A 25,760-nucleotide genomic window follows, 5' to 3' on the forward strand; every position below is an offset into this window, starting at 1 on the left:
AGACCCATCAGAGAGGTCAGAACAACTTTCTTCCCCCTTTTCTTTACAGGCAAGTCCAGTGGTGTCCACTCCGAAGGATCGCCCGATCCCCTTCCCTCCAGCGGGAATTTCGGACTCTGTGTCCGTGTCTCGGCAGTCTTGGTTTGGTCCTCTGATGCGGGCATTAGTGAAGGCTATGAAGCCGGCACTCGCCGATCAAGGGCCCATGCCAACGGCAGCCTCGCCCCCGCTGAAGAGAAGGAGAGGAGTGGACTTCGTGGTGACTTCTCCTAGGGAGAAGTTGGTTCCTAAGAGGTCCGTCAGGAAGGCTCCATCCCCTTTGCAGGCGGAAAAGCCTCGTCCTCGGGAAAATCCAGTGAGGCAGTGATCTCTCCCTCGGCACCAAGGGGTGAGTCATCTCCTCGTGGAGGGGAATCGTCTCGCGCGGAGGGCGCCTTCCAGACCTCTTTGTTGGGGTCGTGTATCCCGCTCAGGAGGGAACCCAAGGACTCCAAGACAATCCCGAAGTCCTCTTCTAGGATTCGTCAGGAACCAGCTGCACCCCCGGGAGAACGTCCACGCATCTCCCCAGGAAGAGATTCCGGGGACGGGAGACTTAGCTGCCAGTCCGCAGGGAGGAGACCAGCAAGAGTCTGAACATGCCTTCTGGCAGGTCCTGAGCCTGATGAGGCAACTCAACGGGTTCATGGACCCCGTGATCGCCCCCCGAGAAGGCAAGGACACTGTCCTGGACCAGGTGTACGGTACTCAGAAGCCCCCCAAGGCCAGCGCGGCTCTGCCCTGGTCCCAGGGGTTGAAGAGTGCCAGAGCCAGGGCCAATGCTCAACTCGCGGCTCTCACTTCCTCCAGTCGTTCCTCTGCCAGGAACAAACTCCTCCCACCTCTTCGTCTCCAGCAGAGGAGGTATTTTGAGATCTTGGGGGAGTCTAGCCTCGCTCTTCCCCTCCATCATTCAGTAGAAGAGCTTGCTAGGGGAGTTCCTCTTGAAGCTCTCCGCCCGGCAGGTGACGTTCTCGGCGTCGGAGATCCTGAGCCATGAGAAGGTCTCGAAGTGCGCCATGCAGGCCACTTCGTGGCTGGATATATGGCTAGGGTCTCTGGGCATCCTATTGCGCTCCGAGGATTTGTCTGAGGCCAATAGGAAGGTCCTGGAGACCTTCTTACTCTCGGGCACCCGCTCCATCGAGTTCCTGGCACATCAGGTTACCACCCTGTGGGCCAACTCGGTGTTGAAGCGGCGTGATGCGGTGACCGAGAAGTTCCACCCGAAGGTCCCCGCCGTGGATGTCTGTAGGCTCAGGCATGCTTCCCTCCTTGGGGAGAATCTGTTAGAGCCTCAAGACATGGAACACACAGCTGAGAGGTGGAGGAAGTCTAACCAGGACTCCCTCCTCTAAAGGGCCCTTACATCTCGGTCCTATAAACTTCCAGCTCCGCAGCAACAGCAGCAGCAGCCTCGCAAGACACCAAAGCAGGCACCGGCAGCTAAGAAGGTGGTGTCTAAGCCCCAGCCCTTTCCTGCCAAGGACAAGAGGGGCGGTAAGTCCTCCAGGGGAGGCAAAACTCCTAGAGGGTGCGGCCGCGGCCGCAAACCCTAGGAGTGGCAGTCCCCCCGCGTGTCCACCTGTGGGGGGATGCCTTCGAAGTTGCGTGCACAGGTGGCAGCAACATGGGGCCGATGCTTGGACGATCTCCGTGATCGGCCAAGGCTATCGCGTCCCGTTCATAACATCTCAACCTCCCCTGACAGCGAATCCAGTGTCGTTGAGCTCCTATGCCATGGGATCGGTAAAGGGGCTGGCCCTTCGGGCAGAAGTCGAGACCATGCTCAAGAAGGATGCTCTTCGAGTGGTCGTTGACGGCTCCCCAGGCTTCTTCAGTCGACTCTTTCTTGTAAAGAAGGCGTCTGGAGGCTGGAGACCTGTCATCGACCTCTCGGCTCTGAACAAGTTTGTCAAGCAAACTCGGTTCAGCATGGAGACAGCGGACACGGTCAGACTTGCGGTGAGACCTCTAGACTTCATGTGCACACTGGATCTGAAGGACGCGTACTTCCAGATCCCAATCCATCCGTCTTCCAGGAAGTACTTGAGATTCAGCCTAGACGGCAAGACCTACCAGTTCAAGGTGCTGTGCTTCGATCTCTCCACAACACCTCAGGTGTTCACCAGAGTGTTCACCCTGATTTCATCTTGGGCGCACAGGAACGGCATCCGTCTCCTTCGTTATCTGGACGACTGGCTGATCCTAGCAGACTCAAAGTCGACCCTTCTTCGACACCGAGACAGGCTTCTGAGTCTTTGCCAGGATCTGGGGATCGTGGTAAATCTCGAGAAGTCCTCTCTGCAGCCGTCCCAACGACTGGTTTATCTAGGCATGTTATTAGACACCAATCTCCACAAAGCCTTTCTATCAGACGACAGGATAGCAAGGCTGAGGAGGGTGGCGGAACCCTTCCTCAGGCGAGAAGAGCTTTCCACCCAATCGTGGTTACGTCTGTTAGGTCACTTGTCCTCCCTGGCTCGTTTGGTTCTAAACGGCCGCCTCAGGATGAGATCCCTGCAGTGGCGGCTCAAGTCCCGGTGGAATCAAGGATCCGATTCCCCGGACGTACAGGTCCCGATAGGACCTTTGGAACAGGCTAACCTGCGGTGGTGGCTGGTCGACGAGAACCTGCGGAAGGGAGTGGATCTTCTCGTCCTCCTCCCGGAATTGACACTGTTTTCGGACGCGTCAAAAGAAGGGTGGGGGCCGCACGTTCTGAACCAGAGGACCTCAGGCCTTTGGTCAGAATCAGAAAAGTACCTCCACATCAACCTGCTAGAAATGAAGGCCGTATTCCTGGCTCTTCAACAGTTCCAACGGACCCTGGCGGGTCACTCCGTGTTGGTGATGAGCGACAACACCACGGTAGTGGCTTATATCAACAAGCAGGGAGGTACTTTTTCGCAGCAGCTATCCCATCTTGCAATAGAGATTCTGAGGTGGACCGAAGTCCACACGATAACACTATCAGCTCGCTTCATTCCTGTGTGCTCGCCGACAGTCTGAGCAGGGCTTCGCAGATAGTGAGTACCGAGTGGTCTTTGGATCGTCTAGTAGCCAACAAAGTCCTGACTTTGTGGGGTTCCCCGACCATGGATCTGTTCGCGACAGCGTTGAATTTCAAGCTGCCTCTGTACTACTCCCTAGTCCCGGACCCCAAGGCACTCTGGCAAAGATGCTTTCCAACAATGGTGGGACAACATCGACGTATACGCCTTCTCACCGTTCTGTCTGATGAGAAGGGTGCTCAACAGGACCAGACTATCGGTCAACTGTTCGATGACTCTGATAGCTCCGCTATGGCATCACGCGGAATGGTTCCCGGACCTTCTGCAGCTCCTGACGGAGCTCCCGAGAGAACTACCCCCACGACACGAGCTACTCAGACAACCACACTCCAACATCCCTCACAAGGCCGTGGCCTCGCTTCGGCTTCACGCCTGGAGACTTTCCAGCGTCTCCTCACGGAGAGAGGCTTTTCGCAACAGGTTGCGGAGAGAATGTCTCGGCACCTGCGAAAGTCCTCTGAAGGAGTCTACCAGGCGAAGTGGAGAGTCTTCTGTGGTTGGTGTCGTGGGAGGGGTATCTCTCCACTCGATGCCACTATTCCAGCAATAGCGGAGTTCCTCGTGTATCTGCGGGAGGAAATGCGCCTTTCTGTCTCAGCAGGGAAAGGCTATCGCTCAGCCTTAAGCTTGACTTTTAGGCTGAAAGGCGTGGACATTTCTTCCTCGCTGGAATTTTCTCTACTCATACGTAGCTATGAGCTTACCTGCCCTCAGTCGGAAGTGAGACCTCCTCCTTGGAACGTGGTTCGGGTTCTCAGGGCTCTTAAGAGACCTCCCTTCGAACCATTACGCCAGGCCTCTGATCGCCACCTGTCTTGGAAGACGGCTTTCCTGCTCGTTTTGGCTTCGGCCAAGCGAGTTCGTGAACTTCATGGTCTCTCGTACGACATCGCCCATTCAAGGGGATTGGGGGAAGGTAACGTTCAGGTTCGTCCCTGAGTTTGTTGCCAAGACTCAGAATCCTGGAGTGCCAGATCCAAGATTCGACTCTTTCAGGATCGCGAGTCTCCGTTCTGTAACAAGCGACCCAGACCAGCTGCTACTATGTCCAGTTAGGAGTCTGAGGTATTACTTTAAGAGAACAGCTGCAGTTCGTCCTCAAGTGCGAGCATTGTTTGTTAGCACAGGCAGGACGAAGAGAAGGGTCACCAAGAATACCATCTCGGCTTGGATTCGAAGGGTTATCTATCACGCCTTGAATCCAGAGCCTCCTCCGTCACGTCGCCCTAGGGCACATGACGTCAGGGGCGTTGCTACGTCCCTGGCCTTCAAGAGAAACTTCTCTGTGACGCAGGTGCTTCAAGCTGGCGTCTGGAAGCATCAGACGACCTTCACAGCCCACAGCACTACCTGCAAGACGTGACCCACAGGAGCCTCGATACGTTTTCTATCGGCCCTGTGGTGGCTGCACAACAGCTTGTCTAACCTCAGGCTCCTTGATGGACAAGTAGTAGTAGGTTGAGGGCGTTGTTACCCGGTTTTAGTCTGCGTGAATGAAAGAGTTTGTCTGACCCTTACTTCTTTCTTCATTCTCCCCTCTCTTGGGGAAGCAGCATCCTGGTCTTCGCATAGCTGACCTCGACCTCTGCAGGTAACCCATGCTTCCTTGTGCTCCTAGTATTAAGTTTAATACTGTCGCGTCCCCCATACCCTGACGAGGTGGTATTGGGAACGTCCTATCTTGGATTCCTATCTAAAGGTCTCAAGGTCAACATCATAGGACGAGTCACGCTCTTTCCTCCACAAACAACTTATGTAGGCCACTTGTTCCTAGCGAAGCAAGGAACTTGTGAGGTGCAGGGGCTCCTTTTCTCAAGTGCTACTCACTGGGAGGCGGAGCCCCCGGGCAAAGCCAAAGTCAGTAAGGCTGGGGACTTTCCACCCTTCCTAAGGGGTAAGTCACCCAATGTAAATAGCGTGGTTTGTATTTCGGTTACGGAACAAATGACAAATTCGAAGATAATTTGTATTTTTCCTAACCATACAAACCTTAGCTATTTACACATATTTGCCCACCAATCCTGACCCCCAAGTCAAGTCCTACCTCTAAGTGAAGTGAAGCAAATCACCAGTGTGTCCCTCTTAATGAGAGAATGCCTTGATGAAGTCATTGAGCTTCAGCACGGCATTCTATTCCCGTGCTGAAACTTAGTGACGGGCAAGAGGGCTCTCGAACTTGGGGAAATTGCTCCCCCAGTTCGAATCTAAATTTCTCTCTTTCTTATCTTTTTCTTCCTCTTTATATTGCTTCAACCTTCTCCTAATATTATAAACTTTCTTTCATGATGCTGTCCCAACCCTGAGTAAAATTTTCCATATGTATATGTGTATATTTTTACATATATATGTATTTTTATTACTGTCTTTTTTTTTTCTTTTTCTATCTCTCTCTCTCTCTCTTTATGGCATGGATGTTTCTACATCTGTTATTGCCACTTGGGCGGATGTTTCTACATCCGGTATTGCCGCCTGCTTTGATGAATGGGAAAGGTGTCACGGATGGGAGGTGTTTGTGCTCAAAGCTATATGTGAGAGTATTGGATGATCTCGGCCATCCCGAAGATGGTTTGGACCTTTTTGGCGGAACTATTCTCAAGTGTTGGGTCTTCGGAATCCAGGGGGATCCAATGCTTGGGGTAGGACTCTCGGCTTTTGGCCGGAAGCCCGTCATTACAGATATGGGGAGGATGATTCCATAGTTTCTTGGTCTCAGTCCTAACAGGCGAGTTCAGCTTACACCTGTGCCTCTATATCTGTTTTGATGCTATCCTTCGGGTAGGGTATGGAGTGGACCATCTGGGAAGTATACTCTCACTGTGCCGGTAGTGGAGAGTGCAAATTTCCTTCCCAACATGTGATGCCTTAATGTTCTCAAGCAGGTAAATCAAACTATTCAAAAAATCACTCTTCTCTTTTCTTTATTCTGATGGATTCTTGTGACAATGACCCCACCTCCCCTGGATATGCTGACTCGCCCCCGGCACTGTTGACGACCTCTGGCAATTCATTTAAAGAAAACTCCGTTGACGACGTAGGAACTAAAAAGGACTGTTCTTTAAACATTCGGAAAAAGGGTAATTTGGGCAACACAGGAAAACTGAATGTCCTGCACGTTACCCAAATCCCTTTAGAAGCTAATTATGATGTGCTACATAAAATATTTGAGTGTTACGGATCAATAAAAGAAATTAGAATGAAACTTCAAGATGATAATTGGGAATCTTGGTTATCATTTAATTGTCATGAGGAAGCATTTAATGCAAGCTGTAACATTGTTGATATTAAAGTAGGTAATATGAGTGTAAAGGGTGCTCTGTGTGATGGGGCACCTAAAGATCTGGATGTCTACAGACCAGCAGACTGGGCTGATAAAGATATAGAGGCAGATATGCCATCACAAAGAAAGCCAAAACCACCAATGTGGCTTCTTGCTCAATCTGTAGGAGGTACGGAAAATTATTCCAAGATATGCAAATTTCTTCAGAGGAAGGTAGGTACGATCGCACCTGGAGATATATCTCGATTCGGGAAGAAAAGTTACTTGATAAAAGCCAAGTCATACACACAGTCTGTTATATTGTCCAATTTGAAGACAGTAAATGATGATGTAAAATTGGACATCAAACCCCATCTAAACTTTAGCTATGGAAGGGGAGTGGTTTTCAATAGGGATCTAGATGAATTTACCGAAGAGGAGATATTGGCCATGTATCCTCTATCAGTGTGGAAAGTACATAAAGTAACTGGAACATCAATGATTGTTCTTACTTTCCAGGATGCTGATGTACCTTTCCACATAGACATAGAAAACGAAAGGATCAGAGTTCAACCTTTTAAGCAGAAGCCCCTGCAATGTTATAATTGCTTTAAATTTGGACATCCTTCCAAAGTTTGCAATAATGAAAAAATTTGTAATACTTGCTCCAGGTGTGTGGGGGGGCGGGTAGCAAGCTCTCTCTCCCCCCCCCCCCCCCCCGCTAACTAGCGATGGGGGTAGTAAATCCTCGTTAAAATTCTAATGGCTCATCATTTCAGCTACGCCGAAAGTAATACCCCCCATATTAAATAGCTAAGGTTTGTATAGTTAGGAAAAATACAAATTATCTCCGAATTTGTCATATTTTGAGGAAATTTTATTCTTTTGATAGTTTTCTTTAGATAATCTTCAATCTGTTTGCAAAGATTAACTAGCGTTCAGTTTATTTTTGTTACGCAGTAGTCAGTATCATTACGATATTACAATATATTGTAGTGATTTTTTGAATAGTACATTCTTCTTACTTCTCAAGTTTTAAGTTGTACGATCGATGTAGCGCATGATTCTATGTATCGTTGTTGCCTTGGTGGTTTTTGGAATACTAAAATTGTTCGTATATTGTTTGTAGATGTTCCAATGGTGCGAGTGATGATTCGTCTTTCATTGGAACCCCTTGATTTAAGGGTTTATTTTGATTTATAAATACAGTATATCTATTAAGGTAATATTTGATATTTAATATTTTGTTGCATTTATATGGGATTCGGTACTTTTGCATTCCCATTCAAACATGTGACAGAATAAGTCTCCCTCTACGGAGTTCATTTCGTTTTGAGAGAGCGTATACTTTGGTTTTCAGGTAATTATGAAACTATCTTTGTACCAAAGAGTAAAGTGCAAATTTTTTTAGTGATAAATTATGCCGTGAATTTTATTCAGTGGAGAGTGCTTCTATTCGGACCTGTCGTTATCCTAGCCTTAGACCTCTGTCGAGCTCCCGGACCCAGGGGAGAAGTTAAGTCGAATGGCGAAAGGAATTGAGAGGGTAACCAGGCGTTACAATCTTTTAAGACCCAAACAGAAGTCCTCTCGAGCGTTTTCTGTCGATCACCAGAACGCTCACCCTCGCTATAGATAAAGCGAGGTACTGTATTAGTGTTTTTAAACATCATACGCGCGCTTCAGGCGCTAAGCTGAAAACTAAATTAGATTCGTTCTGCGTGTGTTATGTTTCATGCGGCGCGGATATAGTGCCGCCGCTTCCACCTGATGGGTGTCGTCTCTCGACAGTGGCAAGCGCTATGGATCGACGAAGATAATGCTGAATACGTTTCGTCTAAGGTTGATCCTTGATCTTCGCTGTTAGGCATGAAACAGCAACTATCTTCGTTTATGCAGTCTTTTCAGCCTGCCGTTAACAGTGTGGTTGGGTGTCTCGATTCTGGTCTTTGACACGGTCGCACAGGCGATGTGTCTTTAACGGTGAGGACTCGTTGTCGCACAGGCGGCCTACCAACCGCAATGTTCAACGGTGGGAGAAAGTGGATGCATTACTTCGATTACCTGCTCAACGCAAACCGACCGCTCATAGCGCCTAGTATCAGTCTATCCAGATGCGCCGACGTTCACCAGGCAGCAGAGCCGGCGAAGCGTCATCAGAACGGTGCAGCAACGGAAACAGAATGTCAACGGAATGGAGCGAAGCGCCATGTCAGTGTGGACGCTTCAGCGCCAGTGTGGAAGCTTCAGCGCCAGTGTGGACGCTTCGCTACCTATGACAATAGACTTTGATGTCTACCTGACCATGACCGTCTAGTGTTGAGTTATTGTTGCTCCAGGTGCTATTTGTTCCGTAACTGAAATATAAACCACGCTATTTAATATGGGTTATTACTTCGGCGTAGCTGAAATGACGAGCCATTAGAATTTTAACGTGGGTTTACTACCCCACCGCTAGTTAGCGGGGGGTAGGGAGGGGTAGCTTGCTTACCCCCCCCTCCCCCTCACACACAGCTGTGAATACTTCACTTTGCTTTTGGCTCGGGTGATACACAGATGTGTCTGCTCTCATCCTCACTTGACTGCCATTAATCTGTTTTTGCTTTCTCTTTTTCTACAGTGTGTGTGTGAAGTTGGCCTTTATTAATAATAATGCGTACGTGTCCTGGATTACCTGACCGCCCTTGTGGGACTTTTATGTCGGCGGTCGACACAGATCCTCACACCTTGTGTCCTTATTGTAGGGGCCAACGGTGTGATAGTGGTAATGTATGTGGTGAGTGTAGGGAGTGGTCTACCTCCCAGTGGGAGAGGTTTGCCCGGCGCCGGAAGAAGAAGTCCAAAAGGGATATTTCTCCTTCAAAGGCTTCTTTGAAGAGAGAAAATTCCAAGGCCTCTTCCGAAACTCCCACTCGATCGGTCTCTTCCGAGAGGCCGTCGAGTGGTAGCGTAGGCCGTAGTTCTGTTGACCGATCCTGGGGTGCGGGAGAGGTAGTTGCCTCCCATAGCGAGGCAGCTGCCCTTCCCCCCCCGGAGGTGGATATTGATTTCTCTGTGAATAACAATGATTTGTTACAGCTTTGGGCTTCCTTGGGGCTTCAGGGTTCGCCCTCCAAGGAAGCCCTGTTTGACATGATCAAACTGGGAGCAGCTGTTAAGCAATCGCCGACGATAGCAGACATAGAACCTCTGTCTATTGTCGATGTTGTTGTAACGGAGGCCTCCGGTGTGTCTGATCAATTTCCTGCTCCTGTTGTTGCTGAGGTAGCTGAAGGCTTAGCTTCCCCCTCTGAACATCCTTCGAGGGCGGAACTTAGTCCTGCGGTCCCTCCTGTTAGTGATTCTCCCCCTCGGGGGAGTTCACTTACAGAGACTCCTCTGCGGAGGCCTTATGATGGTCAGCTTGCTTATCCCACGGCCCTTAGAGGGCATATAAGGCTGAAGGCTCGTCCTCCCCTTCGCTGTAGAGGACTTCCTTCTCCTCACAAGGGAGTTAGGAGGCGCCTCTTCGGCTCGTCATCCCCGCAGTCCTCTGCGGAGGAGACTCGCCGTTCACCGATCCTGCCAGCTACCACCTTAGACCTCTCCGGAGATCGTTCGTGATCTCCTTTGGTGGAAAGTCGTCCTTCGGGACCCACTGACCTGTCACCCTCCAGACCTGCTGACCTGCCGTCACCCTTCAAGGCTGCTGATGCGCTATATGCGCCTTCTAACCCTGTCATTGCACAGGCACCGGTCCCTTCGGGGCACAAGGGACTTGAGCGCAAAACTGCGCCTCAGTCCCATAAGCGCCAGGTACCCCCTGCGCGCCAACACGCTGCTGCTGTTCCTGACTTAGCGCCCCAGCGCACACCTGGGCGCGTGCACGCACCTGTCCTGTCACCTGCGCACACTCGCTCACCTGCGCGCAAGCGCTCATCTGTTCCTTTTACAGCGCTCAAGCGCTCTCCTACTCGTCAGCTCTCTCCAGTGCCTCAGCGCACTTCTGGAGTTGAGCGCGCAGTCGCAGTTGTTCCTGATACAGCGCCCGCGCACCCCTACGTTCCAGCGCACAGTCCAGGAGGTACCTAAGTTAGCGCACGGGCGCTCACAGGTACCCCTGCACTCTTCCTCCAAACTGCGCACTCCTGTGCGCCCGAATCCTGTTGCGCGCGATGCGCGCCCAACTCAGCAGCGCACACCTGTGCACCCGAATCCTGTTGCGCGCCCTGCGCTCCCATCGCAGCAGCGCACTCCTGTGCGCCCGCATCCTGATGCGCGCCATGCACGCCCACGATCTACTGCGCGCCCACGATCTCCTCAGGGGACAGTTCTTGCACCACCTGCGCACCAGCGCGCAAATTCACCTTTGCGCTCTCACGAGGCTGCGCAATCGCGCCCTCGCCTCGTGCTTCCAGATGCGCGCGCTCCACGCCCACGCGCTAGTGACATTTCTCCTGCGCACGCGCGCCCAACAGTCTCGCCCGCACGGGCTCTTCAGCAGGTTCCTGCGCCCGCGCGATCAAATGATTGCTCACGTGCAAGCGCCCATCCAGCCTTCAACCCCGCCCCACGTTCCAGCTCCTGCGCGCCGCACGCCCTCGCCATCACCAATGCGCGCCCTCGCCATTAACCTCGCTCGCGCACGATCCTCCCGCGCATGATCCAGGGCAGGGCTCATCGCGCGATTTGCGCCGCGATCGCCAGCGCGATCCCGCACGCGATTTCACGGGGCTTCAGGCGGACAGGTCATCGTCTCGTTCCCCTTCTCGCAAGCGCAGAACAGCGCGCTCGCTGGAGGAGGGGAGGTTTCCGGGCAGGTTTAAGGACACTTTTTCTTCAGCTTTGTTTCAGGCGAACCCTCATTTGTCGACTCCTCCTAATGATCGATCGATCCCCTTCCCTCCAGAGGGAGTGTCTGACAGCGCGACTGTCAGCCAGCAGCCCTGGTTTGGGATCATAGTCAGAGCTCTCATGCAGGCTTTTAAGCCTGTGTTCTCTGAACTGGGTCACAAAACAGTGGCGGCGGCTTCTCCCCTGAGAGGAAGAGAGGAGTCCCCTCCGTGATGACTTCTCCGAGGGCTAAGCTGTCTCCTCGGAAATCCTTGCGCAAGGCTCCCTCTCCCCCCTAGACTCTCTCTCCCTCCCCTACGGATGAGGATTTCCTATCCTCAGGGGAGTCAGACGAGCCGGTCCATTCCCCCATCGCACCAATGGGGGAAACTCCGCCTCTCCCTGAGAAGTCTTCTCGCACAGAGGTAGAGAAGAGCCTGCATCCATCGTTACTAGAGTCCTGTATCCCTCCCAGGAGGGAGCCGAAGAACTCGAAGACTTTACCTAAGTCTTCGGCAAGGATCAGACAGGAGCCATCTAGACATTCGGAGAATGTCCACGAGTCCCCCCAGGAAGAGCCACTGGGGACGGAGACTTTGCTGCTAGCCCTTCGGGAGGAGAGCTTCAAGAGTCAGAACATGTGTTCAGGCAGGTTCTGACCCTCATGAGAAATCTCAACGGGTTTCCGGACCCAGCTATTCTTCCTCGTGAGGGTAAGGACACGGTCTTGGACCGAGTCTATGGCATCCAGAAACCCTCTATGGCCAGTGCAGCTTTGCCCTGGTCACAAGGGATGAAGAGTGCCAGAGACAAAGTCGAAGGCCAGCTCTCTGAGCTTGCCTCCTCCAACAGATCCAGCGCCGGTAACAAGCTCCTCCCTCCTCCTCGAGTACACCAGAGAAGGTATTTTGAGATCTTAGAGGAGACTTGTTTGGGTCTTCCTGTTCACCATTCTGTGGAAGAACTCACTGGGGGAGTCCCTCTAGAGAGAACAACCGGCATGTTTTGTATTCTGCTACTGAGATCCTAAGCCAGGAGAAGGTGGCGAAGTGTGCCATGCAGGCAACCTCGTGGCTTGACATCTGGCTGGGGTCTCTGGGCATCCTGGTGCGGTCTAAGGATCTGTCCAAGGAAAGCACCAGGAAGGCACTGGAGACATTCTTACTCTCAGGCACGCAGACCATCGAGTTTCTGCCCCACCAAGTCTCGAGCTTGTGGGCCAATACGATCCTGAAACAACGGGACGCAGTGGCTGAGAGAAGAGATTTCACCAGAAGGTCCCCAGTTCCGACGTTAGCAGGCTCAGACATTCTTCCGTACTCGGTAAGAGTTTGTTTGAGCCTAAGGGCGTGGAGCTAGCTGCTGAGAGGTGGAGGAAGTCCAACCAGGATTCCCTCCTCCATAGGGCCCTGACATCGAGGCCCTACAAATTTCCAGCAACCCAACAGCCCCGTCCAGCTAAGAATGCGAAGAAGATGACGGCAGCAAAGCCAAAGGTGTCTAAGCCCTTTCCTGTCAAGGACAGGAAGGGCAGGAAGTTCTCCAGGGGAAGTAAAAATCCTAGAGGGAGCGGCCGAGGCCGTAAACGCTAGGATTGGCAGTCCCCCTGCATGTCCACCAGTGGGGGGGATGCCTGCAAAGTTGCGCGACAAGGTGGCAGCAACTCGGGGCAGATACCTGGACGATTTCTGTGATCGGTCAGGGATATCGCATCCCGTTCACAACATCTCTACTTCCCCTGACAGCAAAGCCAGTGTCATTGCGCTCCCTTACCATGGGATCGGTAATGGGGCAAGCCCTCCGGGCAGAAGTTGAGACCATGTTGAAGAAGGACGCTCTCCAAGAGGTGGCAGACGGGTCCACGGGCTTCTACAGTCGACTCTTTCTTGTAAAGAAGGCGTCTGGAGGCTGGAGACCAGTCATCGACCTCTCTACCCTGGACGGGTTTGTCAAACAGACACCGTTCAGCATGGAGACGGCAGACACGGTCAGACTTTCAGTGAGACCACAAGACTTCATGTGTACACTGGACCTGAAGGACGCATACTCTCAGATCCCAGTCCACCCGTCTTCAAGGAAGTACTTAAATTCCAGCCTAGACAACAAGATCTACCAGTTCAAGGTGCTGTGTTTCGGTCTCTCCACAGCTCCTCAAGTGTTCACCAAAGTGTTCACCCTGATATCATCTTGGGCTCACAGGATCGGTATCCGTCTCCTCCGTTACCTGGACGACTGGCTGATCCTAGCAGACTCGGAGGCAACCCTTCGTCACCACCGAGAGAAGCTTCTCGAACTTTGCCAGGATCTGGGGATCATGGTAAATCTCGAGAAGTCCTCTCTTCAGCCCTCTCAGAAACTGGTATACCTAGGCATGGTCATAGACACCAATCTCCACAAAGCCTTCCCATCAGACAACAGGATAGCAAGGCTGAGGAAGGTTGCAAGGCCTTTCCTCAAACGAGAAGAATTTCCAGCCCAAGCGTGGTTACATCTCCTCGGCCATCTCTCTTCCCTGGCCTGTCTGGTTCCCAATGGTCGCCTCAGAATGAGATCTCTCCAGTGGCGACTCAGTCTCAGTGGAATCAAGGTCACGATTCCCCGGACACTCTGATCCCTATGGGTCCTACGGAACAGACGGACCTTCAGTGGTGGGTGGCAGACGAGAACCTACGAAAGGGAGTGGATCTTCTCGTCCTTCCTCCGGATTTGATGTTGTTTTCGGACGCATCAAAGAAAGGGTGGGGGGCCCACGTTCTGAACCACAGGACCTCAGGCCTGTGGTCAAAATCAGAAAAGTACCTCCACATAAACCTGCTAGAAATGAAGGCCGTATTCCTGGCACTTCAGAAGTTCCATCAGGTCCTGGCGGGCCACTCTGTGGTGGTGATGAGCGACAACACCACAGTGGTGGCTTATATCAACAAGCAGGGAGGTACCTTTTCAGAACAGCTATCCCATCTAGCAGTAGAGATACTGAGATGGTCCAAAGTCCACTCGGTCACACTATCGGCTCGCTTCATTTCAGGCAAGAGGAATGTGCTCGCCGACAGTCTGAGCAGAGCGACGCAGATAGTGAGTACCGAATGGTCTTTGGATCGTCTAGTAGCCAACAAAGTCCTGACTTTGTGGGGTTCCCCGACTGTGGATCTATTTGCTACAGCGCTGAACTTCAAGCTCCCGCTGTACTGCTCCCCAGTCCCGGACCCCAAGGCTCTCTGGAAAGATGCCTTCCAACAACGGTGGGACAACATTGATGTATACGCCTTTCCCCCGTTATGTCTGACGAGGAGGGTGCTCAACAAGACCAGAATATCGGTCAATCTATCGATGACCCTGATAGCTCCGCTATGGCATCACGCAGAGTGGTTTCCATACCTTCTGCAACTCCTTATGGAGCTCCCTAGAGAACTCCCTCCACATCACGAGCTACTCAAACAACCACACACCAACATCTTCCACAAAGCCGTAGCTTCGCTTCGACGTCACGCCTGGAGACTATCCAGTACCTCCTCGCTGAGAGAGGATTTTCGCAGCAAGTTGCGAATAGGATGTCTGGACACCTGCGAAGGTCATCCACAGGGGTCTACCAGGCGAAGTGGCGAGTTTTCTGTGGTTGGTGTCGTGGAAGGGGTATCTCTCCACTCGATGCCACTATTCCCGCAATAGCGGAGTTCTTCGTGTATTTGCGGGAAGAAATGCGCCTTTCAGTCTCGGCAGTGAAAGGCTATCGCTCAGCCTTAAGTCTAGCCTTCAGGCTCAAAGGAGTGGACATTTCTTCCTCGCTGGAATTTTCTCTACTCATACGGAGTTATGAACTTACCTGCCCTCAGTCGGAAGTGAGACCTCCTCTATGGAACATGGTTCGAGTTCTCAGGTCTCTGAAGAGACCTCCCTACGAACCATTACGCCAGGCTTCAGATCGCCACCTTACTTGGAAGACATTGTTCCTACTTGCTTTGGCTTCGGCCAAACGAGTCAGCGAACTTCATGGTCTCTCATACGACATCGCCCATTCAAGGGGATGGGGGGAGGTAACGTTCATGTTCGTCCCTGAGTTTGTTGCCTAGACTCAGAATCCGGGAGTGCCGGACCCTCGGTTCGACTCTTTCCAGGTTTTGAGTCTTTGTTCTGTAACAGATGACCCCAACCATCTCCTACTGTGCCCAGTAAGGAGTCTGAGGTTGTATCTTAAAAGAACGGCTGCAGTTCGTCCCCAGGTGCAAGCCTTGTTTGTGAGCACTGGGAGAACAAAGTTGAGGGTCACTAGGAATACCATCTCGGTCTGGATTCGCAAGGTAATACACCTAGCCTTGAATCCTGACCCTCCTCTGTCACGTCACCCTAGAGCACATGATGTCAGGGGCATAGCTACGTCCCTGGCCTTCAAGAAAAACTATTCAGCGACGCAGGTCCTGCAAGCTGGGGTGTGAAAGCGTCAGACGACCTTCACAGCCCACTTCCTGCAAGACGTGACACACAGGAGACTCGATACGTTCTCTATCGACCCTGTGGTGGCTGCACAACAGCTGGTCTAACCTCAGGCTCCTTAATGGACAGGTAGCAGAAGGTTGAGGGCATTGTTACCCGGTCTTAGTCTGCATGAATGAAAAGGTTTGTCTGGCCCTTATTCTTTTCTTCATCCTCTCCTCCCTTGGAGAAGCAGCATCCTGGGTTCTCTGCACAGCTGACCTCAAACCACTGCAGGTAAACCATGCTTCCTTGTGTTCCTAGTATTGATATTAATACTGTCACGTCCCCATACCCTGACGAGGTGGTATTGGGAGAGTCCTAGCCTAGAATTCCATCTGAAGAACTCCAGGTCAACTTCCTAGGACGAGTCACACTTCTCACCTTCACACACAGCTTATGTAGGCCGCAGCAGTTACACAGCAATGCTAGCGAGGCGCAGGGACTCCTTATTTCTTGAGTACTTACACACTCAAATATTGAGTCCCCGGGCAAAGCCAAAGCCAGTATGGCAGGGACTTACTACCCTTCCTAAGGGGTGAGTCACCCATATTAAATAACGTGGTTTGTATTTCAGTTACGGAACAAATGACAAATTCGTAGATAATTTGTATTTTTCCTAACTATACAAACCTTAGCTATTTAATCAAACTTGCCTGCCAGCCCTGTCTCCCGTGAAGTCCTACCTCTAAGCAAAGTGAGCTCTCCACACAGGTGTGTGATGGGGGGGGCGGGGGGGGGGGGGGGGTAGCAAGCTACCCCTCCCTACCCCCTGCTAACTAGCAGTGGGGTAGCAAACCCTCGTTAAAATTCTTATGGCTCGTCATTTCGGCTACGCCGAAGTAATACTGTAACCCATATTAAATAGCTAAGGTTTGTATAGTTAGGAAAAATACAAATTATCTACGAATTTGTCATATAAAGAAATAAATCTTAACTAGAAAGATTTTATATTCTCGGACCAAGGCCTGCTGGGCTAACTCTTGGTTGGGAGAACTAGAATTAAAACCTCTAAGCATTGAGGTCTGAATTCAGAATCATAAGGAGTGGATTCCTAAGAATCAAGACTTCTCTTCCTAGGATAGAGATTGGAAGAGGAAGGGAATAACTGTCGGAAACTCATGAGAAATTTTCTGAAGAGTTTCCCTTCAGAGTTTTCGCTAGTAGAGTTGATGGTGTGTCTATTTATTTTATTTTTATTACTAGCCAGGCTACAATCCTAGTTGGCAAAGCAAGATGCTTTAACCCAAAGGGCTCCTTTAGGGAACGATGGCCCAGTAAATTAATAGGAAAATAGATCAATAATTAAATTAACATTAATTAATTCTCAGAAAAATAACGAACCTTTCTGTAGAGATTGATGCAGTGCCTGCAGCTGCAACAGCAGGAAGGGCATTAAGGCCTTTATGAGAATAGAACGTAAAAGTATATCTCCCACCACGGGCAGATCTTTTATGATTTAATGTATTATGTTTTAAACCGCTCTTGTTAGTGACTCGTAAACATAGCGCAGTGCTCTGGAGGAGGTGTTTGTTCGTGTTCACCTTGCCCCTAGCCCTATACCTCTTCCTCACGTTCCAACCCCTGGGAGAAGGAAGGTCGGTAGGCTGATGTACTTTGTGGACCTTGTGCATTAAACGTTTGTTCCACCGTGCGATACTGTTGATGCAGTCCAAGACGTTCCCTCTCCACTTTGGAATGATAAAGTAATGCTCTTTTCTTCGCCTACGATTGTCGAGCTATGACATCACAACCATGTGACATAGTACAGTGAACCCTCGTTTATCGCGGTAGATAGGTTCCAGTCGCGGCCGCGATAGGTGAAAATCCGCGAAGTAGTGACACCATATTTACCTATTTATTCAACATGTATATTCAGACTTTTAAAACCTTCCCTTGTACGTAGTACTGTTAACAAACTACCCTTTAATGTACAGAACACTTAATGCATGTACTACAGTACCCTAAACTAAAACAGGCACAAATATTAAAGGTGATTTTATATCATGCATTTCCTAAACATGCTAAAAAGCACGATAAAAAATGGCAACCAATGTTTTCTTTACATTTATCTCTGATCATAATGAAGAAACAAACTGGAGGTAGAGCTTTGCTTATTACCCAGACATATTTCCCATACTTTTCCCTTAGAACTACATCACATCTTCCTACTTTAGATATATATATATATATATATATATATATATATATATATATATATATATATATATATATATATATATGTGTGTGTGTGTGTATATATATATATATATATATATATATATATATATATATATATATATATATATATATATTTATATGTATACACATATACATACCTACATATATACATAAATACATGCATACATATATATATATATATATATATATATATATATATATATATATACATATATATATATTACTGTATATATATGGGTTATGGAAAAAATCCGCGAAGTGGTGAATCCGCGATGGTCGAACCGCGAAGTAGCGAGGGTTCACTGTATTTTGAAAAGAGCAAAGTTGGAATGTCTTGAAGCGATCAGTTCGTCATCGCTATTGTATCATGGATCTTGTAACTTTTTTCTGCGTATTGGAACGCAGTTCCGTGACAAGAATGACGCTCTACGTTTACCCTGTCTACCAGACTAGGAAGTTACTCATCATGTATGCACACGAACAGAACTTACCCTCGCAGCAGGCGTGTTGTGATGCTTAAACAGGAAGCAATCGAGTGTGTTTTTTCTTCCGCGAGAGAAGCGGAAGTCAGACAAGTCACGTACAATTCTAGCTCTTCCTCTGGAATCTGACGCACTTTCAGGGAGGAAAGACTGTGTCCTCGTCGAAGGACGCAAAACCTAGACTTGGTAGTCACCAATCAATATGTCCAAGACCTTTCAGGAGTCGTATGTTTTCTAATAACTTATCCTGCAGTAACTGATGTTCGCCGGAAGTTTTTATTTTCGGAAGAAGGCAACGTGTCAGCACCAGAATCGTGTAAGACACATAGTTCTTCAGGAGAAAAGGTGCTCAGTTTGCTTCTGTTCACGCTTCTCCTCCCCCAGTTTGGGGAAATGTCTAGTACTTTCTTCTGAGGTCTAGCGACTACTGTTGACGGTATCTCACAGCATCGGATACGTTCAGTTCGGCACGAGGCGCGCTTGAAATGTCATAGGGACTCTCCCAGGTCGCTCACAGGACTGCGGTTGATAGTCTCTCCCGGCCTTCGCTCACGCTTGAGTTGGCGCACACGCTACCCCGCGAATGTAGGTTTGGTCTGAGCTAAAAGAGGTCAACTTCATCTGTGTTTAGCGTTTACGATTCTCGGGGTGGAGAAAATTTTCGCCTAAAAGAGTCTAAGGACTACCATAGACCAAAGAAATGGTTTTCCGATTAGTGTCAGAAAGCCTAGTTCTCCTATGCTCAGTAACGCTTCCTCGCAGAGATATTCTCGTGTTACGAGAAGCGTTAGAACGGGTGCTTGTAGCAGTCTGGTCTCTCTCTTACGGCAGACGTCACGCTGGTCTCTCCCTCACGCAGTCACAGCCGCAGACGTCAATCTGGTCGTATGTTGGACGCTGACAGTCAAAGTTGATCCTTTCAACAAGTTGTCCCATCTTCGCGGTCTGCGGGACATGCGACTATCTCTCATGTGGACACATGCTACACGCGGACAACTCTCGGCAAACAGTTACATCTTTCTGCCACTGACTGGACACTATGCTGTCGCCTCCTCGCAGCACGCTGTAGATTTACAACAAGCGGGACACACACGGAGCGCTGTATCCACACGACAAGGTGAACGCATACAGCACGCTGACACCTTACGGCAATGCAAGCACATGCGACATTACGGTCGCATGCTAGACGCATACAGTCAAGTCTTTTTTCTCACAGCAGTATAAACAGACTATTGTCTCTCCTTCGCGTCTCTCTGGCCTCACAGCTAACGCTCCCTCGCGTCAAGCTTTGGCTTTAAATTTGTTGAACACAAGCGGGTTACACACGATCAGGTCTTAACCTCAGCATGAGGTTCATGTTGTTGATGCTTCTTTTCAACAAGCCTAGCTTTAATATCGGTTTCTTATCACCGATATGGACGCGTTTTGGGAGGCGGTTCTAGATCCTGATTCTCTCTCACGGCATGTTGAGCGTAGGCAGCATGCTGGAACCATACTGGACTCATGCTGGGACCATGCTGGGTGCATGCTGGAAGCATGTCATTAGTCCTTTTCCTCGTGTCAGGATCACGAACGCTTTATTTTAAACCATCAAGCTTTAGGTCTAGCTGCTTCCAGTATTTCGGAAAACAACTAAGATCTAGAGGGTTGTTCGAAGGAGACAGCTGAGGCTATCGCTTGTACAAAGGACATTTGCCTCAAGATTTTCCAACCCAATTAGGGTGTTTTATGGAGTGGTGTAGAGCTAAAGCCGGCTCTTCATTTGGTAACTCTAACACAATTGGCCTATTTCTTCTTAGATCTTAGAAGAAAACACATTTTTTCCTCCTCGATCATCAAAGGGTACAGGAGTATGCTGGCAGGTGTCTTCAGACGCAGAAGATTGGATCTATCAAATAGAAACCTTATAGATCTTCTCGGATCATTTGAGATGACTTGGAAGCGTCAACAAGATGCGCCAGCCTGAAATTTAGAGTTTGTTTCTGGAATTTCGCGGTAGTGACAGATCCGAGCCTTTCCACTTGGTTTCATTTTTAAGGCCTAACTTTGGAGACTTTCTGAGTAAGTCTACCATAGTTGAGAGTCAGTGAAGTTCACTCTTTTAGCATGAACATGGACTTCACAATGGTTAAGCCATAGACGCCTTGCAACCTGGATTCTTGGTCATTAACAAACGTCCTTCTCATCCATGGCCTAAATCTTTCGGGATCACTATCCTCTCGAATTTGGTTTGTGAAGGGCTGAGAAGAGTTTTTTGCTCGGTTAAAATGATGAATTTTTATCGGGACAGGACCAAAGAAGTTAAGAGTCTATTCATGACTCTTTGGTGCACAGTCAATAAGCCTGCGCTATCTTTGTCTAAAACACTATCATCTCGTATAGACTTTAATTACAAAGGTTCTTTCACACGGTTGTGTGACAGATCATAAGATGTCGAAAGAGTAAAAGACTCATGAAGTTAGAGCTGTAGGAACTTCTGTAACTTTTAAACTAAACTGTTCTCTGCAAAGCATCGCGTATACAGCCTTGTGGAGGGGTAATCCTGTATTCGCCTTGCATTACTTATACCGTATCCAGTCTCTTTATGAGGACGTCTACGTTTTGGTATCACTCGTAACAACGAGTGCAGTTGTAGGTGAAACATCCACCACTACATTTCCCTAATTTCATAGTACCCCTGTTCTTCTCTTGGAACTGTTATATATATTTTTTATGATTGTACGTGAAGATTGGTCGACAATCTTCCGCAATCTTTGATCTAGTCAGGTGGTCATTTTGTTCCTAGAGAGCGCCCTGAATAAGGGTATTAGTTGAGGTCCTGTCATGTTATAGGTTATTGAACCGTTTGACAGCTCCTAGAGATCATCAGCCCCCTGGGTGGACCGCTGGATCTCTTAAGGATACCAGACAAAATGAGGCAGAGCATTGCTGTCAGATTCCTTATCAGGTGAGAACCACTCAAGTTGTTTATGTAACTCTTAAGTGAATTCCCAATAATGCAGCTGTTTCTGACCCGCCACCAGTGGGTGTCAATCAGCCATTATATAACCAGCGGGTAAGTTTTATATTTAAAAATTATATTTTCATAATAAAATAAATTTTTGAATATACTTACCCGCTGGTTATATAAGTTTAAAACCCACCCTCCTCTCCTCTAGAGACCATGGGGCATGGAAAATCTGAATTGGGTGGGTATAGTTCTACCTGTAGTACCGCGAGGGAGCAAGGATACACCTGGCATATCTGCGCTAAGCCGCGCGAGATTTTGAATTTCCTGCCGAGGCGTCCAGAGATTTTAGCCATTATATAACCAGCGGGTAAGTATATTCAAAAATTTATTTTTTGAAAATATAATTTTCAATATTTTAATATTTTATACAAAATATTTTGTTACATTTTATATAGGATTCAATGAATATTGCATTCTCATTCAAGCCCTTGACAATATAGTAAGATCTCCCTCTACGGGCGTGTCTACTTTTGGTTTTATGCCAAAAAGTTTAAAAATGCAATTGTTCCGTAACCGAAATACAAACCACGCTATTTACATTGGGTTTACCTTTCGGCGTAGCTGAAATGACGAGCCAATAATTTTTAACGAGGGTTAACTACCCCCGCGCTAGTTAGCGGGGGTAGGGGAAGGGGTAGCTTGCTACCCTTCCCCCCCACACACCGGTGATTTGCTTCACTTCACTTTCGGCTCCGGCGATGAACAGACGTGTCTGTCCATCGTCCTCGTTGACAGCCTTAATTTTTTTTTGCTTTTTTTTCCAGTTTGTGTGTGTGTTTTGAAGTTGGCCTCACCCTTATTGTTCACTATGCGCAAGTGCCCTGGTATTGCCGGCCGCCCTTGCGGCACTTTTATGTCGGCGGTGGACACAGATCCTCACACCCTTTGCCCGCAGTGTCGAGGCCGACGGTGTGATAAAGAAAATACGTGTAGTGAGTGCAGGGTGTGGTCTGCCTCCCAGTGGGAGAGGTTTGGCCGCCGGCGTAAGAAGAAGTCCAAGAGAGACCGTTCTCCTTCCGGGGTTACCTTGAAGGAGGAAGGCTCTTGGGACTCTCCTTTCGCCGCCCAAACCTCCTCCGAAGCTCCCCCTCGTTCGGCTCCTAAGGAGAGACTGCCGAGTGGGAGCGCAGGCCCTAGTTCTGTTTCCCGACCTTGAATTGGGGGAGAGGGCGTCGCCTCCCATAGTGGGGCGGTTCCTCCTCCTCCTCCGGGGGAGGTTGTTGCTAATGAATCCTTGTCTAATGATGATCTTTTTCAGATTTGGGCTTCCCTGGGGCTTAAGGGCCTGCCCTCCAGGGTAGCCCTGATTGACCTTGTCCAGTCAGGGGCCGCTGTTAAGCAGTCGCCGGTGATAGCAGAGGTAGATCCTCTGTCTATCGTCGACGTCGTGGTGACAGAGGCTTCCGACGGGTCGGGTCAATCCTCTGCAGGTACTGTTGTGGATGATGGTGCTGAAGGCTCTCCTCCCCCTTCCGTACATCCTTCGAAGGGGGAAGGGAGTCCCGCGGGCTATTCTGCTGCCAAGCCTCCCTCTAAGGGGAGTGCTTTGACTGAGACTCCCCTTCGGAGGACTGATGGTCCTGACGATCTTCCTCGTGGCCGCCTTCGCCGTAAGGCTCACCGTCCGCTGCGCCGTAAGGGCCTCCCGTCTCACTATAAGGGTGCTAAGAGGCACCTTTTTGAATCTTCGCCTCCTTCCTCCGAGGGGGACTCTCCTCGCCGTAAACAGCCTGCAGCTCCAGCTTCCTTAGACCTCTCTGGGGATCGGTCTCCTACACCTTCCAGACCTTCAACTTCTAGTGCAGATGTCCAGCAGCCTGACCTCGTCACCCGACGGGCAACGGTCCCTTCGAGGCAAAGGGATTCTTCCCTTGCGCGTCAGGGTTACCCTGCGCGCCCTTCTGCAGTGTTAGCGCACAGGCGCTCTCCTGCTCGTCATCGCTCTCCTGATCGTCAGCGATCTCCTGTTCGCCAGTGCTCTCCTGATGATCGCCCCTCTTCTCACCAGCGCTCTCCTGAGGATATCCTTCAGCCTGTTGTTCCTGTTGAGCGCCCAGCGTGCCAGCGTTCCCCTGCACGCCCTTCTGCAGTGTTAGCGCACAGGCGCTCTCCTGCTCGTCAGCGCTCTTCTGACCGTCGGCGCTCTCCTGTTCGTCAGCGCGCTTCTGATGACCATCGCCCCACTGCTCGCCAGCGCTCTCCTGAGGAGAACTGCTCGTCAGCGCTCTTCTGACCGTCGGCGCTCTCCTGTTCGTCAGCGCGCTTCTGATGACCATCGCCCCACTGCTCGCCAGCGCTCTCCTGAGAACTCCGAACATCCTGCGGTTACTGTTGTGCGCCCTGCGCGCCATCAGTCTCCTGAGCGCTCTAGTTTGGCCAAGGACTCTTCTCCTCACCCTCGCGATCCTGTTCGTCAGCCTGTTCCTGCGCAACATCGCTCGCGGTCTCCAGCGCGTACTTCCAAAATGCCTGTACGCGCCTCCTGTTCCTGAGCCCGTTCGTGAGCGTTCGCCTGTGCGCCCCTCGCCGGCAGTTCCCTCACAGGTTTCCACGCGTCGCCCTCTTGCTCGCCAGCGATCACAGACGCATCAACATTCGCCTGCTCGTCAGCGATCTCCTGCGCGTCAACGATCACCTGAACATCGGCGATCTCCAGACCGCCCGCGTGACCTATCGCCTGCGCGCAAGCGTTCTCCAACGCGCCGTCGCCCAGAGGATCTGGAGGGACGTGGGTCGCCTTCTGTTAGCTCACCCTCGCGCGGTCGTTCACCTACGCGGTCTACGCGGTCTACGCGCTATCGCTCGCCAACGCGCCACCATGCTCCAGCGCGCCATCGCTCGCCTACGCCCCAGCGTTCACCAGCGCGCCGCCGATCGCCTGTTCGCAATCGCTCTCCCACGCGCTACAGGTCTCCAGAACATCGTCGGCGGTCATCGGAGCGATCTCGTTCCCCCACGCGTCGGCACGCTCCTTCGCCGACACGTCAACGCGCTCGTTCACCAGCTCGCTCACGCGCTCGTTCGCCTGCGACCGCTCGCCTGCGCCTGATCGCCGTTCGCGTCGGATTTCGCAGCCCGCGACAGCAGCAGGGACACTTGTCGCCAGACCGCACTCAGGATCGCCTCCGCCGAAGCGCAGGACTCTTGTACAGGATAGGGAAGACACTTCAGAGAGGTCAGTACAACTTTCTTCCCCCCCTCCTTTTCAGGCAGGTCCAGTGGTGTCCACTCCGAAGGATCGCCCGATCCCCTTCCCTCCAGCGGGGATTTCGGACTCTGTGTCCGTGGAGCGGCAGACTTGGTTTGGTCCTCTGATGCGGGCGTTAGTGAAGGCTATGAAGCCGGCACTCGCCGATCAAGGACACAAGCCAACGGCTGCCTCGCCCCGCTGAAGAGAAGGAGAGGAGTGGACTTCGTGGTGACTTCCCCCAGGGAGAAGTTGGTTCCTTAGAGTACTGTCAGGAAGGCTCCATCCCCTTCGCAGGCGCTTTCTCCTTCTCCCGAGGACGAGGCTTTTCCGTCCTCGGGTGAATCCGGTGAGGTGATAGTCTCCCCCTCGGCACCAAGGGGGGAGTCGTCTCCTCATGGAGGAGAATCGTCTCGCGCGGAGGGCGCTTCCCGAACCTCTTTGTTGGGGTCGTGTATCCCTCCCAGGAGGGAACCCAAGGACTCCAAGACAATCCCGAAGTCGTCGTTTAGGATTCGCCAGGAACCAACTGCGCCCCGGGGGAATGTCCACGCATCTCCCCAGGAAGAGATTCCGGGAACGGGAGACTTAGCTGCCAGTCCGCAAGGAGGAGACTAGCAGGAGTCTGAGCATGCCTTCTGGCAGGTCCTGAGCCTGATGAGGCAACTCAACGGGTTCATGGACCCCGTGATCGTCCCCCGAGAAGGCAAGGACACGGTCCTTGACCAGGTGTTCGATATTCAGAAGCCCCCTAAGACCAGTGCGGCTCTGCCCTGGTCTCGGGGGTTGAAGAGTGCCAGAGCCAGGGCCAATGCCCAGCTCGCAACTCTTGCTTCCTCCAGTCGTTCCTCTGCCGGGAACAAACTCATCCCACCTCTTCGTCTCCAGCAGAGGAGGTATTTTGAGATCTTGGGGAGTCTCGTCTCGCTCTTCCTCCATCATTCCGTTGAAGAGCTTGCTAAGGGAGTTCCTCTCGAGAAGCTCTCCGCCCGGCAGGTGACATTCTCGGCGTCGGAGATCCTGAGCCATGAGAAGGTCGCGAAGTGCGCCATGCAGGCCACTTCGTGGCTGGATATATGGCTAGGGACTCTGGGCATCCTATTGCGCTCCGAGGACTTGTCTAAGGAGACCAATAAGAAGGCCCTGGAGACCTTCTTACTCTCGGGCACCCGCTTCATCGAGTTCCTGGCACATCAGGTTACCACCCTGTGGGCCAACTCGGTATTGAAGC

Source organism: Palaemon carinicauda, chromosome 27, assembly GCF_036898095.1.
Source record: "Palaemon carinicauda isolate YSFRI2023 chromosome 27, ASM3689809v2, whole genome shotgun sequence".
Classification (NCBI taxonomy): Eukaryota; Metazoa; Arthropoda; class Malacostraca; order Decapoda; family Palaemonidae; genus Palaemon; species Palaemon carinicauda.